We start from the raw sequence: 26,630 nt of genomic DNA on the forward strand, positions 1-26,630 counted from the left end.
TTTTTTTTTTTTTTTTTTTTTTAAAGCAGTTGACTCTTACTTTTTAGATTCCCTTTGGGTATTTCAAAATAGTCAGAATACAGTTTTTAAAGTTCCCTGTGTACTTTATAGATTTTTAAATGCTGTACAAATGATATCTATTATTATTATCATCTCTAAGAAATTACTTATTGCCTTGTGCTACCTTAATAATAATTTAGAGAGGACTCTCTAAATGTGACTGGGAACATTAGCTCCATTTGTATTTTTTTTGGTTTTAAAAGATGTTTGGTTGGCTATGAGTAGGATGAGCTAATACAATAAAAATGACAATTCTATCTAAGTTGGTCTATTAGTTTAGTGTCATACCATTCAGTGTGTCAAAAATTATTTTATAGAGCTAAAAAAAATAATAACAGAATTCATCTGGGAGAACAAAAGATCAAGGGAATTAATGGGAAAAAAAACCAGAGATCAGTGGCCTAACAGCACCAGAACCAAAACTATATTGTAAAGCAGCAGTCATTAAAAACATATAGCATTTGACTAAGAAATAGAGTAGCGAATCAATGTAATAGTTATATACACATGAAACAATAATCAGTGACTAAAGTAATATAGTATTTAATAAACCCCAGAATTCCAGCTTCTGGGAGAAGAACTCACTATTTTTAAAAAATTGCTGGGAAAACTGGAAAATGATATTTCATAAACTTGACATAGACCTACATCTCACACTCCATATCAAAACAAGGTCAAAATGGGTATATGATTCAGGCATAAAGGGTGACATCATAAGCAAATTAGGAGAGTAAGAGATCAGATCTTTGGAAAGGGGAGGCATTTATGGCCAAAGACAAACTAGAGAACATTATGAAATGGGATTACTTTGATCACATTAAATTAAAAGCTTTTTGCACAAGCAAAACCAACAAAGCAAAAATTAGAAGGGAAGCAGAAATCTGGGGAAATTTTTTACAGCTAGTGCTTCTGATAAAGCTCTCATTTCTAAAATATGTAAAGAACTGTGTCAGATTTAAAAGCATACAAGTCATTTCCTAACTGAGAAATGATCAAAGGATTTGTACAGATAATTTTTAGATGAAATTAAAGCCATCTATAGTCATATGAAAAAAGTGCTTTAAATCACTATTGATTAGAGAAGTGCTAATTAAAATCACTTTGAGGTATTGCCTCACACCTTTCAGATTGGTTAAGATGACAGTTAAAGATAATGATAAATGTTGGAGGGGATGTGGGAAAGTTGGGACACTAATACATTGTTGGTGGAGTTGCGAAATGATCCAATGATTCTGGAAAGCAATTTGGAACTATGCCCAAAGGGTTATAAAATTGTGCATACCCTTGGACCCCAGCACTGCCATTACTGGGTCTGTATTCCAAAGAAATCATAAAAGAGGGGAAAGGACACATTGCCAAATGTTTGTTGCACTCTTTTTTGTGCTGGCAAAGAATTGGAAAATGAGTAGATGCCCATCAATTGGGGAATGGCTGAATAAGTTGTGGTATATGAAAGTAATGAAATACTGTTGTGTATAGAAAATAGTGAACAAATATTTTAGAAAGGTCCAGAAAAATTTACATGAATTGATGCTTAGTGAAACAAGCAGAATCAAAATACATTGTAAACAGTAACAGCAAGATTATACGATGATCAATTATGAAAGGCTTGGTTCTTCTCAGTGGTTCAGTGTTCCAAGTGAATCCCGATAAGCTTTGGATGTAAAACACTGTGTCTTTAACAGAAACGTTTTGTCTTTCTTTACAGATGTTACTGTTTCTTGACAAACAACCTTTCCTCCTCCATTTAAGAAATCACTAATAAGCAAAGTATGCTGTTATGGAAGTGAGTTCAAGCCTTAAATTTGCAAAATATAAATAAAAAATGATTGTCAAATCAGTAGTTATTACATTTAGCATTTGAAAATCATGACTGTGAGATCAAGTGAGTGGAAATAATTTTTTTCAATTTCAAAATGTTGATGATGATGATGATGAAGATGATGGCAGCAGGCTAGTATATTAACTAAAAGCTTGGCCAAGGGGTTAGGAAGAATTAGGTTGAGATTGAACCCATTTCTTCTAAGTTCCCTCAGACTTAGGATCTTGTTTTTGATACATATTGGATGTTTAGTAAAGGACAAATTAGTTAATCTCCTAGGACAGCTAGATTAAATAGTCCTGCTGTCTGATGGTAGATAGAGGACTGGGTTTGGAGTCAGATCAGAATTCAAATCTGATCTCCGATACTAACTAGCTGTTTGACCTTGGACAAATCACTTAACCCCTGGAGAAAGAAATGGCAAATACCTCCAGTATTTTTGTCAAGTAAATCTCATATACAGTATTAAAAATATTGGATGCTTGTGAGGAACCCCTCAGTCCAGAAGTGCCTGGTGTGCTATGGGTCTTAGGCTGAGGAAGAGTTGGATAAGACCGAATGACTGAATAACAAAAATAAATAAATAAATAACTGCTCCGTGTGTAGGCAACTCTTTTAAATCATAAATTATGGAAAACTTGCTTATCTGCACCAATTTCAACACACTCATGAACTCAAAGATTAAAAAAAGTAAAAATTTATGTGATATAGCACATACCTAATGTAGGTATTGTGTGCATAATGTAATGCTATGAAGCTTAGGACAATTATAAAATAGAATGCTATATCATATTAATAAATGCTGTAATATTTATTAAGTGCCTGCTCTGTGTCATGTGAACTAAACATTGAGAATATAAATAAGAAAAAGAAAGACAGTTCCTGTCCTCAAAGAGCTTATAATTAACTGGGTGAGAACAAGAAAAAAGATATCTAAAATAAGGGGTGGAGTTGGGGAACAGTGTAGGATAGAAAGGGTAGGGCAGTGCAGGCAGGATGCCAGAGTCAAATCTAAACAGCGAAGCTGGTGGGAAATGAGCACTTGGCTGGACTTCTAACCACTTTTTAAATGAGGTTTTAAGGGGGGATTTTTTGCTTTATTCTCCAGCCTTTCATCCACAGTGACAGTCTACTGAGGACCTGATGAGATATGAGCACCAAAACTGATGCAGCTTTTCAGAGGAATTTCCAGGTGATAAGCTTTTGGAGATAGCAAGTGAGACAGGGAGGCAAGATGATTATGGTGGAATTGAATCCAAAGAGTACAATTGGGAAATTTTACATATTTAATCAACCTATATTGATTGTGATTGATAGACCATTCTTTATATTTTTATATGTTTTCAAATTTTAAGAAATCGGTCAATAATTTGAGGGGAAATAAAACTATAGTTAGTCATAAACAAATTGGTCTACATGCTACATTGTTTCTGAATTTATAGCAGTAGTTGATTAACTTGCACATTCTTTGGATTGTGATTTAGCCTCATGCATTAGTAAGAAAGTAAGTTCATAAAAAAAGATGTGAAAATTTCAGCATTTTTGAATTGAGAACAGATTTTTGCCAAATGTAGAAAGACCAAATTAAGATGGAAAAAGATTGTTTTCTAACTGCTAAGAGACCATGACAAACAATAGTCAGAAGAAAAATAAGACCTATATATAGAAAATCTTGCACAATGGTTTCTTAAGTATCTTTCATCAAATAATAGATTAGGTGGAAATGCTGGAGAAGAAATATGGAAATGTCAACAACAACAAAAGATTCAACCTTTGACTTTGAGCCTTCAAACCTTTTTCAAAGAATTATCTTTTTTCAGTTTCCTGAGTATGTTAAAGGCTGTTTAAAAAGATTGTTCGCATGGTGGAATTCATCAACTTATTTTTAAATAGAGACAAGAAATTAATAAAACACATGTAATGTCTTAGGTTCAAGTAACTTATCTTTAAAAAAAATACAGGAAGTTCATGTCATCTCCAAAATGTTTCTATACTATTGAATTATATATTACGGAACTGAGACTAAAACTTAGGGACTAGTTCTCTAATTAGGCTCCTCTTTCTTCTGAAAAAGATTGGGCAGAATTCCATAGCCTTTGAATTTAAAATGTGCCAAAGATTAGTGTCTTGTAGAGTGGTTCAAAGTTCAATTCAATATTTTGAATAAAATCCCTTTACTTTCCAAGATATTAAAAAAAATTCACCTTATTAAACCACCCAAGTTTCTTTTTTATATATAAAGCTTTTTATTTTCAAAACACATACATAAATAGTTTTCAACATTCATCCTTGCAAAACATTGTTCTAAATTTTTTCCACTTCCTCCCACTCCCTCCCCTCAACAGCAATTAATCCAATACATGTTTAAACATGTGCAGTTCTTCTACACATATTTCCACAATTATCATGCTGCACAAGAAAAATCAAATCAAAAAGGAAAAAAAAAAGAAGAAAACAATGCAAGCAAACAACAAGAAAAAGTGAAAATATTATGTTCTGATCCACACTCAGTCCCAACAGTTGTCTCTCTAGGAATAGATGGCTCTCTCTCTCACAAGATCATTGGAACTGGCCTGAATCACCTCACTGCTGAAAAGAGCCACATCCAGCAGAATTGATCATTGTATAATCTTGCTGTTGCCATATATAATGATTTCCTGATTCTACTCACTTCATTCAGCATCAGTTCATGTAAGTCTCTCTGAAATCATTCTGCTGATCATTTCTTATAGAACAAATAATATTCTATTACATCATATACCATAACTTATTTAGCACTGATGGGCATCCACTCAGTTTCCAGTTTCTTGCCACTACAAAAAGGGCTGCCACAAACATTTTTGCACACGTGGGTCCTTTTTTTTTTATGATCTCTTTGGGATACAAGCTCAGTAGAGACATTGCTGGATCAAAGGGTATGCACAGTATGATAATCCTTTAGGCATAGTGCTACATTGCTCTCCAGAATGGTCCATAAGTTTCTTAAGAATAACCTTATATCATGATTAAAAAGCAAAATATATGTTCTTTCCTAATTTCCATTTTCTACTCTCTGGCATACTGGTGAAATAGTTATTTTATATAGTATTATCATGAAATGATCCTAATATTTCAACAATTCAGGTTACTTAAAAGGAAAGTAATCAGATGTCAAATCCTGACTCTTTCCCCAAACTCAATGATTTAAAGTTGAAGTGTTACGGCTTGGGATAATACAGTAGAATTTGGAACTTGCCAATGCTTTGCAAATAAAAATTATCAAGGGAGACAGAAGCCAGGAGGAGGAGCTCAGGAAATTGAGATCAGCTCCAAACTGGGACTAGCTACCCCAGGTATATACAAAAGGATGAAACTTGGCCCTGCTCCAAAGTCCAAACCAGGAATTGAAGCCAGAGCCATGAATAAATAGTAGAAATCTTGAACACAATGAAGAGATGTTATGAGGTCAAGAGAAGTTCAAGAGTTATCTTCTTAAAGAAACTCCAAATTGAAAACTCCCAGGTATGTTATAGCACAAATCCAGAGCTTAAAGGACAAAGAAAAAAATTACTGCAAGCACCTCAAAAGAGTTTTAATAAAAAGGAACCACAGTCAAGGGCATATAGACTATTTTGAAGGAGAGAAAAGATTGGAATATTCCAAAGATAAAAGATGTAGGTTGTCTTACCCTCCAAGACTGAATATATTATTACAAGGGCCTTTTAATAGAAGACTTTCAAGCATTTCCAAATCAAACCAAACAAAAGGCCTATGAAATACAGGGAAGTCAAAAGAAACTTAGATAAATACATTGAACAGTTATAAGAGGCTAATGACCATTTTATATTCTAAATGGGAATATTCTAAAAGAAAAGACAGATGTCTCTTAATATTCCTCATATCTTCAAAGGTCACCGAGGAGATTAAGTAAGACATAAGGCTTGGGATTTTTTGGTGTTTTTTTTTTTTTTTAACTTTTTTGGTGATTTTAAGAGAGGGAAGAAATGGGAAGGAAAAAGGAATTCACTAATGAAGAAGTGAGGAAAGAGAAAAATTAGTATAATAAACCATTCCGATGTGTAATAATAAAATTACATCATATTAATATAGAAAAAAACTTTTGACAAGATACTTATTTATGTTAAAAAATACAAAGATTAAAAAAACATAAACCCCATCTTATTAAGAAACACATGGTAAGTACTATCTTTAAAACTAAGAGATGGCATTATCTGTAAAAGATAAATACTAGCAGTTTTTCCAGTAACACCAAGAATAAAACAGGGATGTCCACTATCTCCTTTATTATTTGATATCATTCTAGAAATGTTCACTATAATAATAACAGGAAAAGAAAATTGAGGGAAGAAAAAACAAAAATATTGCTTTTTGGAAGTGATTGACTCAGAGAATATGAGAGATTTAAATTTATCAACTACTAAATTCAGCAAAGTATCTATATAAATTAAACCTACATATGTATAGCATCAGCATTTCTGTATATTACAAAAAAAAAAAAAGACCAGCAAGAAGAGATAGAAAAAAATTTATTTGAAACAAGTATAGAATGTATAAATTTAGGAGTTCACTATAGAGATGAATAGTTTTTTTCTGACTAAAACTGAACAATACTCTGCAGAAATAAAAGAAGACTGGATTAGAGAGCATTAGTGCCATGTGAAGAGCATTACCTGAATTAATTTACTAATTTTCTGTCATATAAATCAACTATGATAAGGTTACTTTATAGAACTAGAAAAAAATAACAAAAATTCATTTCACAGAACAAAAAAAAATTTATTCCAATTAAAGAAATTTAAGGGAACCAATGAGGAAAAAGTAGGAGGGGAAATGTTGTAACACTTCTATATCTCAAATAGTACTACAAAGTAATTATCAAAACTATTTGTCAGTCATATAAAAATAGAAAACTTGACCATTGAAACCAATTAGATATATAGCAAAAAAGAAGGAAATGAACATAATAGTATATATAATAGTATATTATGAATAAGCCTAAGTACCTACAACTTTTGGGTTAAGTGTTCATTAATAAAACATGCTAAGAAAATAGGACAGCTGTCTGGCAGATATTGGCCAACATTTCATATCATATATTACAGTAAGCTCCAAATGAGTACATAACTTAAAGTTAAAAGCTTACATCATGATAAATTAGAACAGGGAGAATTTTATATAATCCAAATTATTCATTTTATCACTTTTTATCAACAGATAGGATAAAAAGTGATAAAATGAGTAATTTGGATTATATAAAGTTGAAGTGTTTTTATATAAGCAAAATCAATATAGTTAAATGAGAAAACTAAAGTGAGAGAAAATCTTTGCCACAAATTAAGAGATAAAGATATATCTAGGCTATGTAAAGAATTGATTAAAATACATAAGAAAAGGGGCTATCCCTAATAAATAAATGATCAGAAAATATGAATAGTTATGAAAAGAATTTAATTATGTGAGAAAATACTCCCAATCACTAATAATAGAAATACAAATTAAAACAAACTTCACATTTTGTTAAAGGACAGGTCAATTCTCCTAGAGCCTCCCCAGTTGTGGATCATAGCATCTGAAGGAGTTGTAGGGCAGCCTTTGCTGACACAGGTGTTGTGGACTAGGAATGAGATAAATTGGAGGCAGAGGGAGGAGGAGAGAGGTCAGACAATGCAAGGGCCTCTCAGTCAGAGAGGTCAGAGAACAGCAACTGCCTCTCAGTCTCCTTGTATCATCTCACAAGAGGAGATCCATTCTGCAGGTCTGGATTGAATCTCCAGCAGCCACTGACAGGTGGCTCTTGATATGGCGCCAAACATGGGGCAAAAAAGCATAAGAATTACAAAAAGAACCAACCGCATTCCAGAACTGTTTGTGAGAAGGATCTTTCCAGAGTTCCTTCAGTAACCCGCGGGAAAGGAAGAAGAGCCCCTTTAAGACTTTTTTTTTAGTCAGGGTAATTAAATGGGCCAACACATCAAAGGACTGAGCCAGGAGACTGATGAGAGACTTAAATGCCTGTTCTGACTATAGTCCTCTTTTCTGTTTGAAAGTTTGCCTCGCAATGAGATGAACCAAATCAGTTCTAATAGAGCAGTAATGAACTGAACCAGTTACATACACCCAGCAAAAGAACTCTGGGAGATGACTATGAACCACTACATAGAATTTCCAATCCCTCTATTTTTGTCTGCCTCCATTTTTTATTTCCTTCACAGGTTAATTGTATACTATTTCAAAGTCTGATTCTTTTTGTACAGCAAAACAACTATTTGGACATGTATACACATATTGTATTTAACTTATACTTTAACATATTTAACCTGCCATCTAGGGGAGGGAGTCGGGGGAAGGAGAGAAAAAGTTGGAACAGAAGGTTTTACAATTGCCAATGCTGAAAAATTACCTATGCATATATCTTGTAAATAAAAAGCTATAATCACAAAAAAGATATCTTACAAGATCAATACCTGCTACAACCATCCAGAGATGATAGTTCTGCTTGCAATCCTCAGTGTGTGGACCATGTTGTGGGGGGAAAATAACAGCAAAAAACATAAAAGGGGGAATTGTTAAGGGAGAGGTCAATTCTCAAAGAGCCTCCACAGCTGTGAATCATAGCATCTGAAGCAGTTGCAGGGCAGCCTTTGCTGACAGGTGTTGCAGACTGGGAATGAAATAAATTGGAAGCAGAGGGAAGAGAGGTCAGACAATGCAATGGTCTCTCAGGTAAGAGAACAGCAACTGCCTCTCGGTCTCCTTGTATCATCCTCTCACACGAGGACATCCATTCTGGGTTGGATCTCCAGCAGCCATTGTCAGGTGGCTCCCAGTAGCTCAACAAGATTTTACCTCAGCCATCCAATTAACAAAGGTGAAAAAAATGGAAAATGACAGTAGGAGAAGAACTTATCTGAGAAAGACACAATGACATGACACTTTGGTGGAACTGTGAATTGGTACTATTCTGTTAAGCACTTGAATTTTACCTCCCAAAATCATTAACTGTGCATATTCTTTGAATTATTGAAACTCTTCTAAGAATTTAGCCTAAGAATATAAAAAATGAGGAACAAGATCCTTAGGTTACAAAAAATTTTGTTGTAGCATTTTTGATTTTAGCAAAGAACTAAAAGCAAAGGGATTTCCTACTAATTGAGAGATGCCTAAACACATGGCATATGCAATAATGAAAAGGACAGATTCAGAGAACTACAGGAAGACTTATTTAAAGTGAAACATTTACTTCAAAAGAAGATGATGAAAGCATGCTTCCTATCTCTTGAAAGAGAGGTAATATCATAAAAGTACAGAATGAGATGGATTTTGTTACAAAGGAGGTTTTTGGAGAACAGGACAGAGGAAAAGTTATTGGTGAGGATGGGGTTAAAATGGCATTCTGGGGAATGCCATAATGTGGTGAAATAGAAAATTGGATCAACGAAACGTTTTTTAAAAAAATGAACAGAAGAGAATTTCAGATAGAGATTCAGACAAGCAGGACAGCTTTGGGACCAACATGTTCAGTTTTATCATATACTTTTAAAAAGCTGTATGTAGTAGAAATTTATGGCTTCAATTCCTCTTCTGTGCTTTTTGTATTGAAATGTTTGCATGGAAATGTTCATGTTTGACAATTCCAAAATGACAACAAAAATCTTGTGGGAAACACCACCATCCCTGCCATTTTCAATATAATTTCCACAGTGAGAATTTGTTTCTGCCTCTCCTGTAATCCTATAGAATTGTTTGTACTTCTAGTATTTATCTCTTTCAGTTGTATTATAGTCACATATACATACCATCTCACCTGGTAGAATAATATTCTTTTTATATGTACTTTTTATATGTCCTCTTATCCCTGGAATTCTAATTCCTAACTAAAATCTCAACTTCTACAGGAAGCCTTCTCTTATCCTTTTTAATTCCATTTCTTTCCCTTTTAATTATTTTCCAAATATCCTGCATTTTGTATAGCCTGTATATACACATTGTTTGCTTATTATCTCATCAGATTGTGAACTCTTTGAGGGGAGGGGATTGTCTTTTTCCTCCTTTTATACACTCAGTGCTTAGCATAATGGCTGGCACAGAGTAGACAGCTTAATAAATGTCTCTTGTGTCTTGAATATTTTACTACTTTACCTTTGCCTCATAGTTTATCCGGCTTCCTTTAAGACCAAACTCAGATCTCATCTTCTACAGCAGGAGCTTTCTGTATGTATTTTACATCTCCTTAGTTATTTGCATGTTGTCTCCACCATTACAGTGTATGTTTTTTGAAGGTAAGTTCTTTGTATCTCTGGAGCTATAGTCCTTGATTAATAGAAACATACACACAAAAACATACATACTTATTAGTGGACTTATTAATTTTGGAGTCTAGAGCTGGATTTCTATTTCTTACTATCTATATGATCTTCAGCAAGTCAGTGAACTTTACACCTCATTTTCCCCATTTCTAAAATGAAAGTGTTGGGCTAATAGAGTATTGAAGTCCTTTCCAGCTTTTGATTTGTGGTATTTTTAGTTGTAGATCCCAGGGTTCTAGGAAGCATGTTTGATTTCCAATCTAATACCTTGAGGAATGTTTGCTGAATAATACATATAATAAATATGTATATGTGGTTATACATATTTGTATCTATCAGACTCGAAATGAATTATTGAGCCAATTGACTTTTTTTGGGAACTAATATTATCACGATTCTACTTTGATCTTTCCCTCCTCCCCCACCCCAACTTTCATGTACTGTTAAGATTTGAAACTAATACTTCCTAAACTATTTTAACTATTTAAAGTTTGCTAGGATTCTCTTTCCAAAATAAATTTCAAAATGTTTTTATCTTATAATTCATAATTTGAAATTTAAATAGATGTCCTAAAATAAAGTTTGAGGTAAAAAGAAGAGGGAAATCAATTGCCTAGATTTAATAATCATAATCATAATGATAAATAATTTGCATTTATATGATTCTTTAAGGCTTTCAAAATGCTTTGTAGACATTATCTCATTTTATCCTCTCAACAAACCTGGGTATTAGATATTATTATTATCCTTATTTTACAGATTAGAAAATTGAGGCAGACAGAGGTTAACGACTTACTTGTCCAGGATTACAAGTAAGTGCCTGAAGCTTTCTTTTACATCTAGTATTCAATCCACCATACTAACCAAGTGCATCTATTCTTGAATTTGTTACTAATTAGATATGTGACTTTGGATAAGTCAGTATTTTTGGACTTCAGTTTCTTTACCTATAAAATGATATAATCTTTTTTGAAGGATGTGTGTTGTGGTACTCCTAAAAGAATGGGAAGAAAGTATTTTTAAAAATCAAGACTTAAAACTGACTTAGAACTTATTGTAGTGATAGCACTTAGTAAAACTAGTAATGGTAATAGTGATTGATCCTGACTTCAGTTAACATGAACTGTTATAACTTTTTAGAGAAAAATCTTTGCTACTTCATTTTATTTTAACACAACATAAGTATTATTTTTTCTAGGATTTGTGCAAATCTAAGCCAGCAATTTCTGAATCTAATGTAGCCACTTTTAAATTACAGTCATTGTGAATATTGAATTATTTGAAAATTCACATGAAAAATTTCATTTCAACCCTTTTTGTGTATGACTGGTTATTGTTTTTTGCTTCGATTTTATACAGGGAAACTAGTAATATAACTGACAGACAACAGAGAATGTTTTCAACAATGAAGGCAAGAACAATGTATGATTGCACTTGTCTAAGTTGCTGTTCATACCGTTTAACATCATTTCTCACCTAAGTGATCTCCTTGATTTCATCTTCAGAAATTCATAATTCTGCAAGATGATGTCGACTTTAAAACTGATACATCCTCAGAAACTCTTAACCCTGAAGGTTTTTCCTCCCTCTGGGTGGAGAGATTGGGGAATGGATATCTGAGAGAGAGAGAGAGCTTTTCCCAGACCCTCTCTTTGAATGAGGCAACAAGGGAATTCACCTCATCATCTGCCTTCCTGCTCACTTTTTGGATTTTGTGATCTTTAGAACTAATCAGTCCTGAAACTTGTACCTCCCCAGATCATTTCCCACTCTGAATGCAGCACCAGCCAGGTACTCTCCTTTTCCTCCCTCAACCCCTTTTGGCCTCTTTTTATGTATTGTCTTCCCCAGTTAGATTGTGAACTACTTGAAGGCAGAGACTGTCTTATACCTTTCTTTGTATCCCCAGTCCTTAGCACATAGAAGGAACGTAATAGGCACTTAATATGTATTGACTGTTAATCAGATATTTCCTTATGGTATTCCTTGATTGAATGGTTTGTATTTGAAGAACACATTATGTCCCTATAATGTGACTAAGGGAGGGGAAAGGGAAGAAAATAGGAGGTAAAAGGGGGAGGAGGAAGAGAGAGAGAGAGAAACAGGGAGAAGAGTGCATACCAGGGATGGGGTCAGTTACAGTACCCAGAGTGGGAAATGAGTATCTTATGGAATATCTTTACAGTACAGAAGACACTATCATGTAGACTCTCATCAGTGTTCATGGATTCAGTTATTATCTCTATTTAGATGATTCTCAGACCTGCTTATGCAGCCCTAACTTGTTTCTTGACTGTTGGTTTCCATCTCCAGCAGTCTATTGGACCTCTCAAACTAGATATCTCATACATGTTTTAAATCCAAATTCTGCTAATTAACCTCATTATCCTTCAAACTGTCACCTTTTCCTAACTTTCCAATTTTTGTATCAAGCTTGAAAGCCAACTGTCATCCTTGACTTCTTACTCTCACCATTTTCCTCACAGATGATTAACTGCCAAGTCCTGTCTATTCTAGGCTCCTAACATCTCCATCACAAGCCCCTTTCTTTCCACTGACACTGCCCCCAGTCCTGCTGCAGGCCTTCTCATTTCACACTCAGCTATTGCAGTGGCCTTCTGGTTGATCTCCCGGCTTACAGCCTTTCCTTATCCCAGAGCATCTTTCATTCAATACTCACATTGATCTTCCTGAAGTACAAATCTGACTAAGCCATTCTTCTGTCCCATAACCAATGACAAAGTAATTCTTCTGTTTGGTTTTTAAAGTTCTTCCAAAGGTAACCTTTTTCTGTCTTTCCAGTCTTCTTACACTTTACTTCCTTCCATATAATTCAGTGCCATTGGCCTTCTTGCTATTCCTCAAACAAGATACTCAGTTTCTGGATTGTAGACACTTTAACCAACTCTCCAGCATCAAATGAGAGAATGTTTTAAAGTGCTTGGCTCGGAGTCTGGCACTATGTTATGGTTTGTCATTTTCACTCTTTGTGATCCCTTTTGGGGTTTTCTTGGCAGAGATACTGGAGTCATTTATCATTTCCTTCCTGAGCTCATTTTTCATATAAGGAAACTGAGGCAGATAGGATTTAGTGACTTGTCCAGATTAGTATCTGAGGTTTAAATTGAATTCAGATCTTCCTGACTCTTGACCTGGCAACCTAAATATTAACTACCCAGTCTCATAAATGCTTAATAATAGGAGGTGCTTAATAAATTATTTTCCCCTCTCAGTCTTCTTTCCATTCCTGGAACTCTCTCCCTTTTCTTTTGTGCCTCTTGGGTTCCTTTAAGTCTCAGCTAAAACCTACCTTCTGCAGTAGACATTGCTTCCCTTCCGTATTCTTAATGCTTTTCCTTTTGAGATTATCTCTCTCTCTTTTTTAATCTTGTTTGTATGTAGTAGATTGCATGTTGTCTCTTTCAGTGAGCTTCCTGAGAAGAGGGACAACTTTATTATTTTTTTTTTTGCCTTTTCTTGGTATTATCAGAACTTAGCATTGGAACAGGCACATAATAAGATCTTGTTGACTTGACTCAAGAGAATTTACATACAGTGCTGCAAAAAATTTTAAATTCTGGCTTTCATTTACTATTGGTTGTAAAGTTTTGTGGTGGTGGTAGTGATAGGGTAGGGAGTTTATTCATTGCAATACAGAGCTTCATGTAATTTTTTTTGGAAAGCTTTGGAGAAAGAAGTGTGAAATCTTAAAATTCCACTTTTATAATTGATGGTGCTCAATATTTGCTTTTCACCTTCTTTCCATCTCCTTTTCTATTCCTTCCATAGGTCTTCCTGTCCTCCGTTAACAAGCATGCCTTTGGCATTTGGCTCCCTTTCTTGTGCTTTGGTTTCTTTTTCTTCTCTCAACATAGCAGGGCATGAAATAAAAAAGTCTGCCATCTGGCTTTGGGTTCATATTTGTCAGATTGTGTGAGCCATAAGTAAATCTGCCAGCACTGTTAGCAACAGGACAGATTTGCAAATGTGGAGGAGGTTACTTAATCTTAAAACAACATAGTCCAATGTTCTTAATTTTCCTTTAGGCCATTTAATCCCCAGTATTCTGCAAGGAGCAAAAATTCAGTTGTTTTAGCATTTGTCACTCAATAGAACTTGGAAATTTGAATCATTGTGTATTATGTTATGGATAGTTTGTTTATAGTATTAATAGACATCCCAGGTAGAGGCTGCCTTTCTGCCCCAATACAATAAAAATGCAGTATGAGATTTTTTTTTTTTTTTTGAAGAAACTTCTTTGCAATACCTGGTGTGTTATATGGGGGTATATAAAGGGATTTGTTGTTGTTCATTTGTTTCATTCACATTCAGTGACCTATTTGGAGGTTTTCTTTGCAAAGATACTGGAATGTATTTGCCATTTCCTTTTCCAGCTCATTTTACAGATGAGGAAGTAAGGCAAGCAGGATTAGATCACATAGCTAGCCCAGGAGGCTTCCTGATTCCAAGTCCAGTACTTTACTGAACCACCTCCGCTCCAAATAAAGGGAAGTTTGGTATCTTTTTTTTTTCTCTGAGTTTCCAAACTACTGTTATCCTTTAGTATTGTTGATAATTATTATATTAATGTGATTAGGAAGGATTTGGTGGGTCAAGGCAGGGAAGAGTGAAATATAATGGCATTTTAACATTCACTTTACAAAAAATCTTATTAGGATTAAGGTCTATTAAATAAATTAGTCTCCAAAGTTCTTAAAGTAAAGGTGCTATAAAAACAAAATGAAGTGCTTCTTTCTTAATTTTATGTTACATTCTGTTTAAACAGTGCAACAATATTTTGGAGTTCTTTTTAAACTAATTATGTGTGTATTAAAGATTAAAAAATAATTTAAATTCATAGACAAGCCCATAATACTTCTCCAATTGATATTGTATAATTAAATCATCTGGAATTTTAGGGATTTTCATTTGGAATTGATGTACTGCCTATACAATGTCAAGAGCATTGATCTCCTCTGGAAGATTATAAAAATCCAACAGTCCCATAAAGAGAGAAGGGGGAAAAAACAGAGATAGAGACAGAAACAGAAATTTCTTATGGTAAATAGAGAATTCTTTAGTTGGACTGCTTTTATTTGCCCATTTATATATGATGTATGGAGAAAAGGGCAAAAGTTTAAATATTTCTTTTAAGATTTTTTTGTCTATAGGAAAAATCTCCATTACTTTTAGAATTCTAGAATGCTCATGGTCATTTATTTCTATTAAAATTATGAAGAGGGGCAGTTAGGTAGTGCAGTGTATAGCGCACCAGCCCTGAATTTAGAGGGCCTGAGTTAAAATCTGATCTCAGATACTTAACACTTCCTAGCTGTGTGACCCTGGGCAAGTCACTTAACCCCAAGCAGAAAAAAAAGAGGAAGGGGTTAAAATTATGAAGAATTTTGCCAAATTCTGGCCAATAGCCAGAATATGAAACCAATTGTCCAGGCTTTCCTACAGTTCTTGGGTGTATAGCATGATTCTGACTGCAAACTGATTTTAATTTAGCAGTTTTCATCTTTGTAATAAAACATTGCTTGAAGTTGAATTTGTCAAGAGAGAAATTATAGTCCCCTGAAAGATTTTTAAGAAATTAGCATGCATGTCTATGTAAAACCATAGAGCAAAGCCTGATTTAAAAAAAAATTATCATAGGTCTATGATCTGTTTGCTTATCACTTAACTTTCTGATTATTTATTTTAAAGACAAATGGGTCACTTCTAGTTTTAATATTATAGAATTCAAAGATTAACCTTTACTTTTGCAACCCAATCCTTTCTCTTCTTTTCGGTCTGAAAAAAAAAATAGTACTTCTGCAGATATCCTGAGATACACTACTGCCATTGTTTCCCCTTCCCCTTATTCTCTTTCATCTTGAAATTTAAATCTTATTTACTAAATTTTGTCCCTTTCTATCACCTCTCTTTGATTTAAAAAGTTAGGAATTTGAAGTGAGTTGCCATTTCTTTTGCATGTTTTTTCCCCTTAAAATTACACACATTTTCTATTATTGGTTAAATAGAATTTTTTGGGGAAGACTTTTAAAGCCTATATCCAATCTTTCTGTCAACAGTTCTATAAGATTATAGAGCTGGAAGGGACCACAAAGGCCATCAATCCCTCCATTTTATAGATTCTTTGGGTAGTTTTTTTTTTTTTTTTTTTTTGCCTTTTTGAAGGATGAACTAAATTATCATTAAAGGCAAGCCGAACAATTATTCAGCTACCTTATAATTTTCTTTGGGCAAAGAGAGGTCAGTGGATTTCTGCATAATTGAAGTGTCCCATAACTGCCCTTATACCTCTCTCCTTTTGCTCTTTTTGTTGTACTTGTCATTTATTTCTTCTTTCTGCCTAGATGGTCAGTAGTAGTTAATCTGTTTGTGCATCTGTTTATGTTCAACCACTTGGTTTTCACTATACTGTACTTCACTTGATTCCGGAATTTCCTTATAAATATATGTTCTTATACAATGTTATTTCATTCCTTCTCTAACTCTATCTAGTCCTACTGCTTTTGAATAAGATATACTTTTTTCTCCAAAGAAAAAAATATATTTTTAATTAAGCTTTGGATTTTCAAAACATATACATGGATTATTTTCAACATTTACCCTTGCAAAATAAGGTATACTTTAAAAAAAATTCTATTCATTGTTGAACCCCACCAAATCTTTCTTAGTGGTACCTGTGAAATAAAAATGTGCATATTTGCTTTAGGATTTCTCACATTTCTTGTTTATAATTTGAATATTTCTTACTAAATATCTGAATCCATGGGTTTTGTTGTATTACTCCTTTCTTTGATTTTTATCTCCTGTGAATTTCTGAGCATCCACTGCTTTCTTTCTATTTGAGCTAGACTCTGTGGTTATTGCTTGGTTGCAGATTAATAGCAATTTTCTTTCTTCCCTCTCCTTTTCAGTTTTAAGCCCTTTCAATTCCATTTTTGATACTCTTAAGAAGATACATTCTTACTAATTTTTTTTTCCCTGAGACAATTGGGGTTAAGTGACTTACCGAGCTAGGAAGGGTTAAGTGTCTGAGATCCAATTTGAACTCAGGTCCTCCTGACTTCAGGGCTGATGCTCTATCCACTGCGCCATCCAGCTGCCCTCTTTACTAATTCTTGTTTGGGACAGCAAGGTGGTACAGTGGAGAATCCTGGACCTGGATTCAGGAGAATTCATCTTCTTGAGTTGAAATCTTTTCAGACACTTAATCTGTGTGTAACCCTCTGCCCTTAATTTCCTCATCGGCAAAATGAGCTGGAGAAGGAAATGGCAAGCCACTTCAATATTTTTGCCAAGAAAACCACAAATGGGGTCAACAAAATAGTTGGACATGACCAAAACCTAACTGAACATCTCTTGTTTAATGTATTCCTGGTAAAGATCCCAGCTTTTCTATATCTTAAGCCATGGTCCAGACAACCATTACTTAAATTGTCATAACATTATAGAAATAATATAAATTAATTTTTTTCATTCAATGAAACATTTTTTTGATAATTTAACTGGGATGGCATTGAATAAGTAGATTAGTTGTAGAATTATCATTTATATTATATTGTTTCTGCCCACCTATGAACAATTGATATTTTTGCAATTATTTAAATCTAATTTTATTTGTATTAAAAGTGCTTTATAATTATGTTCATGTAGTTCCTAAGTTTGTCTTGGCAAGTATGCTCCCACTTATTTTCTGCTGTCTACAGATATTTCACATGAGGACAAGTATCTATTAAATACCTAGTATATTCAATACAATGATATGACAGAAATTTAATCATCCCAAAATTTTACTTTTAAAAAAACTATTTTTCTGAATGCAAAATAAACTTAGAAATTATGACAAAAAATTATTTGGATACTGATAATAATTACGGTGTTCTAGGACAAAGGCATCACATACTCAGCCAGGAGCACTTTGAGTACAACCCAATTAAATTGTAATCAAATTTGTAATTGTGAAATATTTAACAAAATTAATTTAAAAATACAATCGAATATAGATAAAAAGAATAAGAACAGGTAGTTTTTGAATGAAAAAAAATCAAAGCTATATGTAGTCATGTGAAAAATGCTCAAATCATTATTGATTCGAGAAAAGGAAATTAAAACAACTTTGAGATACCATCATGATATTGGCTAAAATGAAAGAAGGGAAAAATGACAAATATTGGAGGAGATGTGGAAAAATTGGGACAATATTTAGGGGAACTGTGAAATCATCCAATCATTTTGGAGAGTAATCTGAAATTATTTCCAAAGAGTTGTAAAACTGTGTATACCTTTTGACCCAGCAAAAATACTATTAGGTCTCACAAGGTGATTAGGGATAAAGGAAAAGAACCTTTTAGGAGTTCTCTTTATGGTGGCAAAGAACTGGAAATTGAGGAATGCCCATCAGTTGGGAAATGATTAAATATGTTGTGGTAAATGATTATGATAGAATATTACTATGCTGTAAGAAATAATGAGCAGGTTAATTTAAGAAAAACATGGAAAAGCTTGTATTACATAATGAAGAGTGAAATGAGCAGAACAAAGAGAAGGTCGTATGCTGTAATAGCAATATTGTTAAAAGATTAATTGTGAAAGACTAAGTTATTCTGAGTATTATATATATTTAAATCAACTACAGAAGACATTAGAAGGAAGATGTTATGTATCACCAGAGAAAGGATTGATAAATAGAAGTATGCATAGTACGATTTTACAAATATATACTGTTTATATTCACACATCTCAAATAGTAGCCTTCTATAGTGTGGGTTGAGGAAGGAGGAAGAAAGGGAGTTTGTAATTTAAAATGTAACAAGAATAAATTATATTAAAATTAAAATTATTTAAAATTATTATTATTATTATATCATCATCATCATCATCACTATTATTATTTTTTTTTGAGGCTGGGGTTAAGAGACTTGCCCAGGGTCACACAGCTAGGAAGTGTTAAGTGTCTGAGACCAGATTTGAGCTCCAGTCCTCCTGAATTCAAGGCTGGTGCTCTATCCACTGCACCACCTAGCTGTTCCCCAAAATTAATTTTTAAAAGGTTAAAAATGCTTTTAAATGATACTTGAGAATGATGATGTTGATTAATTCACTAAACTCTACTGGAAATTCTGGATTTCCTTCCAAGTTGGAAAATTTAGGAAAGTTCAGGAGAAAGATAAGGATAAGGCTTCAGCTATATAGCAGAAGTTTCATTAGAAGAAACAAACCTTTTTCAAATTGGAGTCTTGATTTAAATTTCTCAGTCAGTATACTACTCAATTGAAATGTTGCTGTTTATTTCTAAGAATAAGTGCTTTGTGCCTTCTGCACTTGACTTTGTGTTTCTTCAGGTTTTATAGATGATTTTCCGTGTCCTTTTGGGGATGAAATAAAGAAGAAAATATTGATGAGAAAATCAGCATTTATAAATCGCTTAGGAATGTGCTATTGGAAGTCAGTACTGGAGAGGTTTGATAATAGGCCATGTAAAGATGAATAATATTTATCTTTAGAACACTGGTATCTTTTTCCAAAAAAATTGCAAAAATCTTCAAAGCACTTGTTCATAATTCTGCATAAATTATAGATTTTCATTTTAGGCATTACTAAGATTAGGTTTCTTGTAAATCATTTCATAAAAGGAGAATTAAAAAATGAGTATAATTTAGTAAAATCAATCATTATTTCCTAATCCAAATCATACTGTGAACCTACATCAGTCTCTGTAAACTTCTACAGATTGGACCTCTGGAGTTAAGGATGGTTGGGAAACCAGACATACTGATTGTGTCCCAAGATAATAAAGAAGAAAAGCCAACTTCTCAAGTTTATATTTTAAAATATAATAATGAACATTTTGTGAAATGATAAAGATTTCATACTTATCTATAATTGGAAAACATTGTATTAAAAATGAGCCTTGCTGAAATAGCTTAACACAATGCTGCTTTCAGAATTTGTTACTGAGTACTTACAACTTCTCTCAAGAACTATCCTTCTTTCTTAGTTTTATCTAGATTTGAGTCTCATAGTAAATCAATGTCTGAATTCTTGTTTGTAGTTAAATTGCGTAACTTCTTTATTTTTTAAGGAACTAAAGTTTTGTGAAATAAAGTAAAATTTCGGTTCAATTTCCTAGAAGTAGTTCCAAGGAAGTATATTTTGTGTGGTAATTCTTTATATGGTTTTACACTTTAAAGTCACTAAAAATCATGTTTTGCTTCATGTATAAAGAAATTTCAGTAATTTTGAAAAATCCATTGCCCTGGCATTCAGGAATCCTGGCTTTTAGCCTGAGTTCTGACACTGAATTATGATTTGATCTTGGGCAGATTTCTTCTTTCCTTCTGCTGACTTGAGTTTCTTCATCTGTAAAATGGGTATTTGGAATGTTTGATCTTGGCAGGATCTGAACCAATGTCTACTGAGATCTTGGCAATTTTATAGAACATTTTCTTCTAGGTTCCTTTCAACTTCAGTGTTTCATGATTTTAAATGTGCCTATTCACAGCCAACTCACAGTGGAAAACAAATTATTCTATATAAGATTTTACTAAAAAAGCTCATGTCAAATGCAAAATAACCTAATTGAAACCAGGTACTTTGTATGGCAGGTTTTTTTTTTAATTTGACCCATTTAGTAAAATAAAATGATTCCAAAAGTTAAGGTAGGTTGAAGACTATGCAGAATTTAGAAGAAAACAGACTTAAAAGAAAAAAAAAAAATCTGTGCTCATTTGTCAGTAGAGCTCGCTTCTCAGAGGTCTCCTTAAATAAAGATTTCAATTTGAGTATAAAATACTAAGAAAACTTAACAGATTCATTACTTAGTCAATCTGTGATTTTGTAGAGCTGATTATTCCTTCCTAATAAAGTATTCATAAACATTAAAACTATGCAAATGCCAGTTCTGATGATGATGATGATGATAGAATTATATAATGCAAAGCTATTTAAATTGGGTTGTGACCCCATACGGGGTTGCATAACAGGTTGTCAGAGTCATGAAAAATTTGGCAAAAGTAAAAGGTATCAAGTATTTCACCAAGATTTAATTCTTTATGTAAAAACAAGCACATTCATCTCATTAGAATGCAAATTTGCTTTTATCTTTAATAAATGGCAAAATTATGTATACCAAAGAATTGTTTTTAAAATAGATATTTGTATGACTTGTTATCAGTAAATCTTTTATTTTTTTATACCTATTTTGTATGTTTTTATATCCAGGGTCCCATAAAAATTAATTGGGTGAAAAAAGGGTTGTGGGTGGAAGAAGTTTAAGAACCCTTGATATAGTGGAGAGAGCACTTGATTTGGAACCAGGAGAACCTTGGTTGAGATTCTAACTGAGATACAAGCTGTGTGACACTTGACAAATCATTTTGTATCTTTTAATTTCAATTTCCTCATCTGCAAAATAGGTATAATAAAACTTGTGATACTTACCTGGTATGTTACTTTTCTGAGAAAAGCATTTTGTAAATTTTTATGCATTATACAAATGTGAACTTTTATGATGATGATTCAGTAGACTTTGGATGTTATGGTGACCAAAAATTAATCACTTGCAACCACATGGTACCAAATCCAAGGCTTTTTAAACTGAGCTGGTCACTCGGTCAGTTGACCAGCAAGAATTTCATAGGCATCTATTATATGCTTAGCACTGTGGATACAAGTAGAAGGAATGAAACCATTCCTCCTCATGTAACAGACCTACAGTATCACCACAGTATTCAAGTATCACTAGGACTGTACTCTAATTTTTTCAGCTTTCTTGAGGCTAAATTAGAATTTCTGATGAAGAAAAGAAAGAATATTTTAAATAAAGAATAATTAACTTTAATATTGCTTCATTTTTTTCATTTTCAATATGAATGGCTGTTGAGATATTTTTTCAAGCATGTTTGTGGGGGGTTTTTAACTTCACTGGACTGGGTTAAAAGAATTGAGAATGTATTTTGATTGATTGATATCAGTGATAGTATTAGGATTTTTTCTATAAGATAGAAGAAAAATAGTTTTTGCTTCTATTGAGATTCTATAGATAATTATGTATTTTCCAACAGCTGTTACAAATGTTCAGTGAACAAACATTCTTTATTTGTCTTTGGCTAAGTTATCTTGTAAATTCTTTGAGGGAAGAACCATTAGTCATGAATGATTTATATATAGCATTTAATGTGTTAAATAATGTCATGAAATGGCCTTCAGAGGAGTCAGGTTTTTTTTTAAGTTATTTTTGTTTCAATAAATATGGCTCATATCCATACCTGAATGAGGCATAAGTTGCCCAATTTTTGCCTCCCCAAAACCCAAAGTTCTGGAAAGGTTTTGACATTAAGTTCTGAAAACCAAAGGCAATGTAGTCTATAAACCTTTATGTAACTTTTAAGTGCTAATAGTTCACGACTTAAGAATTGTTCTGAGACTATATCCTTCCTTTCCTTATTCAAGCAGATTACATTTTCTATTTTTTGCTCTCCTAAAATGTATGTAGAAAAAACAACAACATATTTGTTCTATGAGATGCACTAAAAATATATGTTGGAAACATTTTTACATTTTGCTTTCAAAGCCGTGGAATTCTATTCATCCATGAGATACTTGGAAACTGTTTTCCTGTCTCATTCTATTATTAATAGTTGATTGGGCTGGAAATGTTTATGCAGCTTTTATAGCAGTGACTTATTGGCTGAGAATGTGTGCATGCTGCTGTCTTTGGCATTTGGATAATGAGTTAACTTGTAGGTGGCCTTGGGAAGGGAATGTTATGAATGGACTTTGCCTACGCTTTTTGGTGGTGAATTGTATTTGACATAAGTTCACACAGTGCTGTACCTTTATTCCCTTAACTATTATCATGCTATTAATTTTCAAAGTGATGGATGGCAGTAACCTTTCTCACACCCACCTTCTCTCAGCATGAAGTATGTCAGGCTAAGCTGTGGGTAGAGATGTCTATATAAAGATCTAGGCCTATATGCCAAGGTTAGTTAATAACACAGGTCATGCATTCCAGCTTTAGCTTCTGGTCATTTCTAATTGTCCCAACTCTGGTCCATGTTTTTCAATACAACTTTAATAATTTGTACTGTTGTAACAGAGTTGTCTTTTATAGTCATTTAGTTATGTCTTCATTTAAATGGTTAATGCAAAACTTTATGACAAGATTCAGATTCTGCTTAAAAGGATAATTGTTCTAATTTAAAATTATTATTTCTTCAACATCTTTATTCTATTTGGTTATATTCAATGGACAGTTTTACTTTTCTCCTCACATTATCTTCTCAGTTCTTCTTGTCTCAAACTAAGTTATGGTAAGCAGTCAAATTGGTAAATAAGTGGTGCACACAGGTGAAATAACCTTAACTTTATTTCTAAATGCTTGTAAATTTACTGCTTCAATGTTACCATGGCTTTCACTCAATCATTCACTCAGATTATGGGATTTTTTTTTCTTTCTCACTTTACTTCTCTATCCTTCTTTCCTCCCCTCCCATTTCCTTTCTGTTCACCTTCCCTTCTTATGTTTCCTGTTTGTCCTCTCTTCCTTTTCTTCCCATCCTTCTCTTTATTATATGCCAGATGGCATGCCATCCTCTGCCTGGCTTCTTTCTCCTTCCCTGTCTCTAGGAACTCTCTGCACTATAGTAATTTGAAAGAGTTGCTCCTTCAATTCAACCACAGATATTTAAATGTTTTCTGTCATAGGCTAAGCAAAGTATACAGTTTAGCTCAAATATCTTCAAATTTAAGTGCTCTGAGGTCATTTTAAACTTGAACCCCAATTTGTATATTTACATATGTGTGTATACATAAATGTATTTTTATATATTTAGGCAACTATGAAGCTTGCCTTTTGATTTTTTTTAAATTGCAGGTTACCAAACCTCATAGTCTTCCATTTATTCTCTCTTCTTCAGCCCTGATCCCTAGTCTTAAAAAAAATGAGAGAATCTTCGATTATTATCATAGGTGTTCATTGTTATTTATTATCTTTCCTTAGTTGGATAACTAAATGACATCTCAGGGCAGATTTAACCTTATAGAAGGTGTCTTCTAATCAATCCTTGGCTATATATTTTCATATTGAACATAGGAAATGATCTTAGTGTCTCCTCTCTGAGATTATTTCTAATATATTCTCTCTCTAGCTCAGTTGAACATCATTGCCAGCATGTTGTCCCTTTAGATGGTGAGATCCTTGAGAGCAGGGCCTATCTTTTACTTTTCTTTAAGCCTTCTATCTCTTAATATAGTTACTTGGCACATAAGTCCTTAATAAATGCTTGTTGATGTGACTTGTTTTCTTTCAATATTCTCTCTTTTCCTTCTAGTCATATTTCTTCTCTTCCCTCCCTTTCTCTCCTTTCCTATTTGTTTTCCTGTTTATTTGCTAGCCATTCTTTGTCCTTTTAAAATTTTCTTTCCACTTTGCCTTTACTTTTAAAAAAATAATCTTTTTGAGAGAGAGTAGGAGAGTACCTTTATGCCCTGATACTATTCCATATTAATATAAAATTAATCAGGTGAAAAGGATGGGGTTCTTCCTCCATTGCATGAGATCTGAACCACCTTGAAACCTATTTAAATCCTTTTCCCAGCCTCTTTCCCTCCCTTCAATACATAGGATTGCAGATTTGATCAATCTGTATAGCCTGATTTCTTCATTGTCTGTTGCATATAAAAAGAAATTTTATCTAACTTGCTCTCTCAATTGTGCCACTGGATAATCTGCCTCCAAAATGCTTGGCTCTTGTCCAGCTACAGGATACCCTCTTAGTTAGTGTAGCCAATTAGATGAGAATGCACTTGTAAGAAATTGCTCTATATCAGTTCTGGACTGTTTGTCTATATTTGAAAGATAACATTCCAAGTTGAGTTGAGAACTCTTGGTTTAGACATGTCATTTTTAAGATCAGATTATTGCTGGCATGGAGTCTTATTATTAGGAAAATATTGCAGTTTTTGAGCTGTTGTCGCATATGCATCTTCTCTGTTTGATTGTCTAAGGAGCAAAAAAATCACCTGATGTGGAGTCAAAGACTTGTATTGGAATATGGGTTATTCACCATACTGCTTCTGGGACTTTGGACAATCTAGTCAATCTGTTAATTTCCTTATCTCTCAAATCAAGGAGTTAGTCTTTGAGGTCCTGTCAGCTGTAAGTCCTGTGTGAATTAAAGGAATAATGGTATATAAAGATTAGCCCTTTTATAACCTTAAATAATTCAGTTCAACATACTTGTTAGTATTAACATGTTAACAGGTTATTATTATATACGTTGATTGTTGAGGAAACAAGAAATAAGAAATAGCCTTTGATTTCAAAAAGCTTACATTTAACTAATAAGATACATGTACCCAAATAAGCAAATTTAAAATAATTTCACGCAGATCATTAGTACCTAAGGGGATCAGAAAAGCCTTGTTCCATAGCATATGGGCACCTGAGATGAACTACTAGGAAACTAAATGGAAGTGAGCAGAGAATGCATGTCTAGTAGGGATTCCATTCATACCTAGTTTTAGGCCTTTAAAAGGAGTAATATGAAATCAATGTTTGATAGTAGATGACCATTAGATTGTATAAGGCTTTCAGTGCCAGGCAGATAAATTTACATATACTCTTAGAGGTAAGAGAGAATTACTATAGATTTTCAAGTAGAAAAATGACAAGGTTTTTTTTTTTTTGTTTTGTTTTGTTTTGTTTTGTAGAAACTTCTGTTTGACAGCAGTTTAGCAAGGACTTGGATGAGAGGAGATGGCTTTCTTTCTCAGGGTGTCCCATGGTGGGGGAGGGTATTGCAGTAGTCCAAGCAAGAATTGAAAAAGGTTTGAATGAGTAGAGAGGGATAAATAAATTTAAAAAAAAATGAGGACATGGAATAAAAAGACTGGGTAATTGGATGGTTATGGGAAAAATGAAATAGGATGGGAAAGGAGGAGGAATTACCATAGGATGGTTATGAAGTTTTTGAATTTTGAGTAACTAGAAGGATTTATAGAATCATAGATTTAGAGATAGATAGGACTCATTTTACAGATGAGGAAACTGAGACCTAGAGAAGGAAAGTGACTTGCCCTTAGTATTCTATAGGTAGAATAGTAATATCAGATTATTTATTTCACAGAAGTATTACATCAAATATTTCCTTCAAAGTTTATAATATATGAGTTATATTGTGACATTTCCTTCTTTACAGTCTCCTTTGATGGTTCTTCATCTATGTCATGCTCGCTAACTATAGATATCCTGCAGGGCTCTATTTTGGTCTCTCTTCTCTTTGCTTTCAATATTTTCTTTCTTTTTTTTTTTTTTTTCTTTTTCCTGAGGCTGGGGTTAAGTGACTTGCCCAGGGTCACACAGCTAGGAAGTGTTAAGTGTCTGAGATCAGATTTGAACTCAGGTCCTCCTGACTTCAGGGCTG

General features: G+C 33.4%; 1 protein-coding gene and 1 long non-coding RNA gene across 5 annotated transcripts in view; both read left to right on the forward strand.

Moving 5' to 3' along the window:
• Nucleotides 1-26,124, forward strand: LOC141565430 (uncharacterized). Its single transcript, XR_012489022.1, has 2 exons — nucleotides 1-1,846; nucleotides 2,991-26,124. It is a non-coding gene; the product is annotated as an uncharacterized LOC141565430 (long non-coding RNA).
• RASAL2 (RAS protein activator like 2) overlaps nucleotides 1-26,630 on the forward strand; it is a 320,395-nt gene that overhangs the window by 23,180 nt on the left and 270,585 nt on the right. The gene's annotated exons all lie outside the window — the stretch shown is intronic.

Source organism: Sminthopsis crassicaudata, chromosome 4 (genome assembly GCF_048593235.1).
Source record: "Sminthopsis crassicaudata isolate SCR6 chromosome 4, ASM4859323v1, whole genome shotgun sequence".
Lineage (NCBI taxonomy): Eukaryota > Metazoa > Chordata > Mammalia > Dasyuromorphia > Dasyuridae > Sminthopsis > Sminthopsis crassicaudata.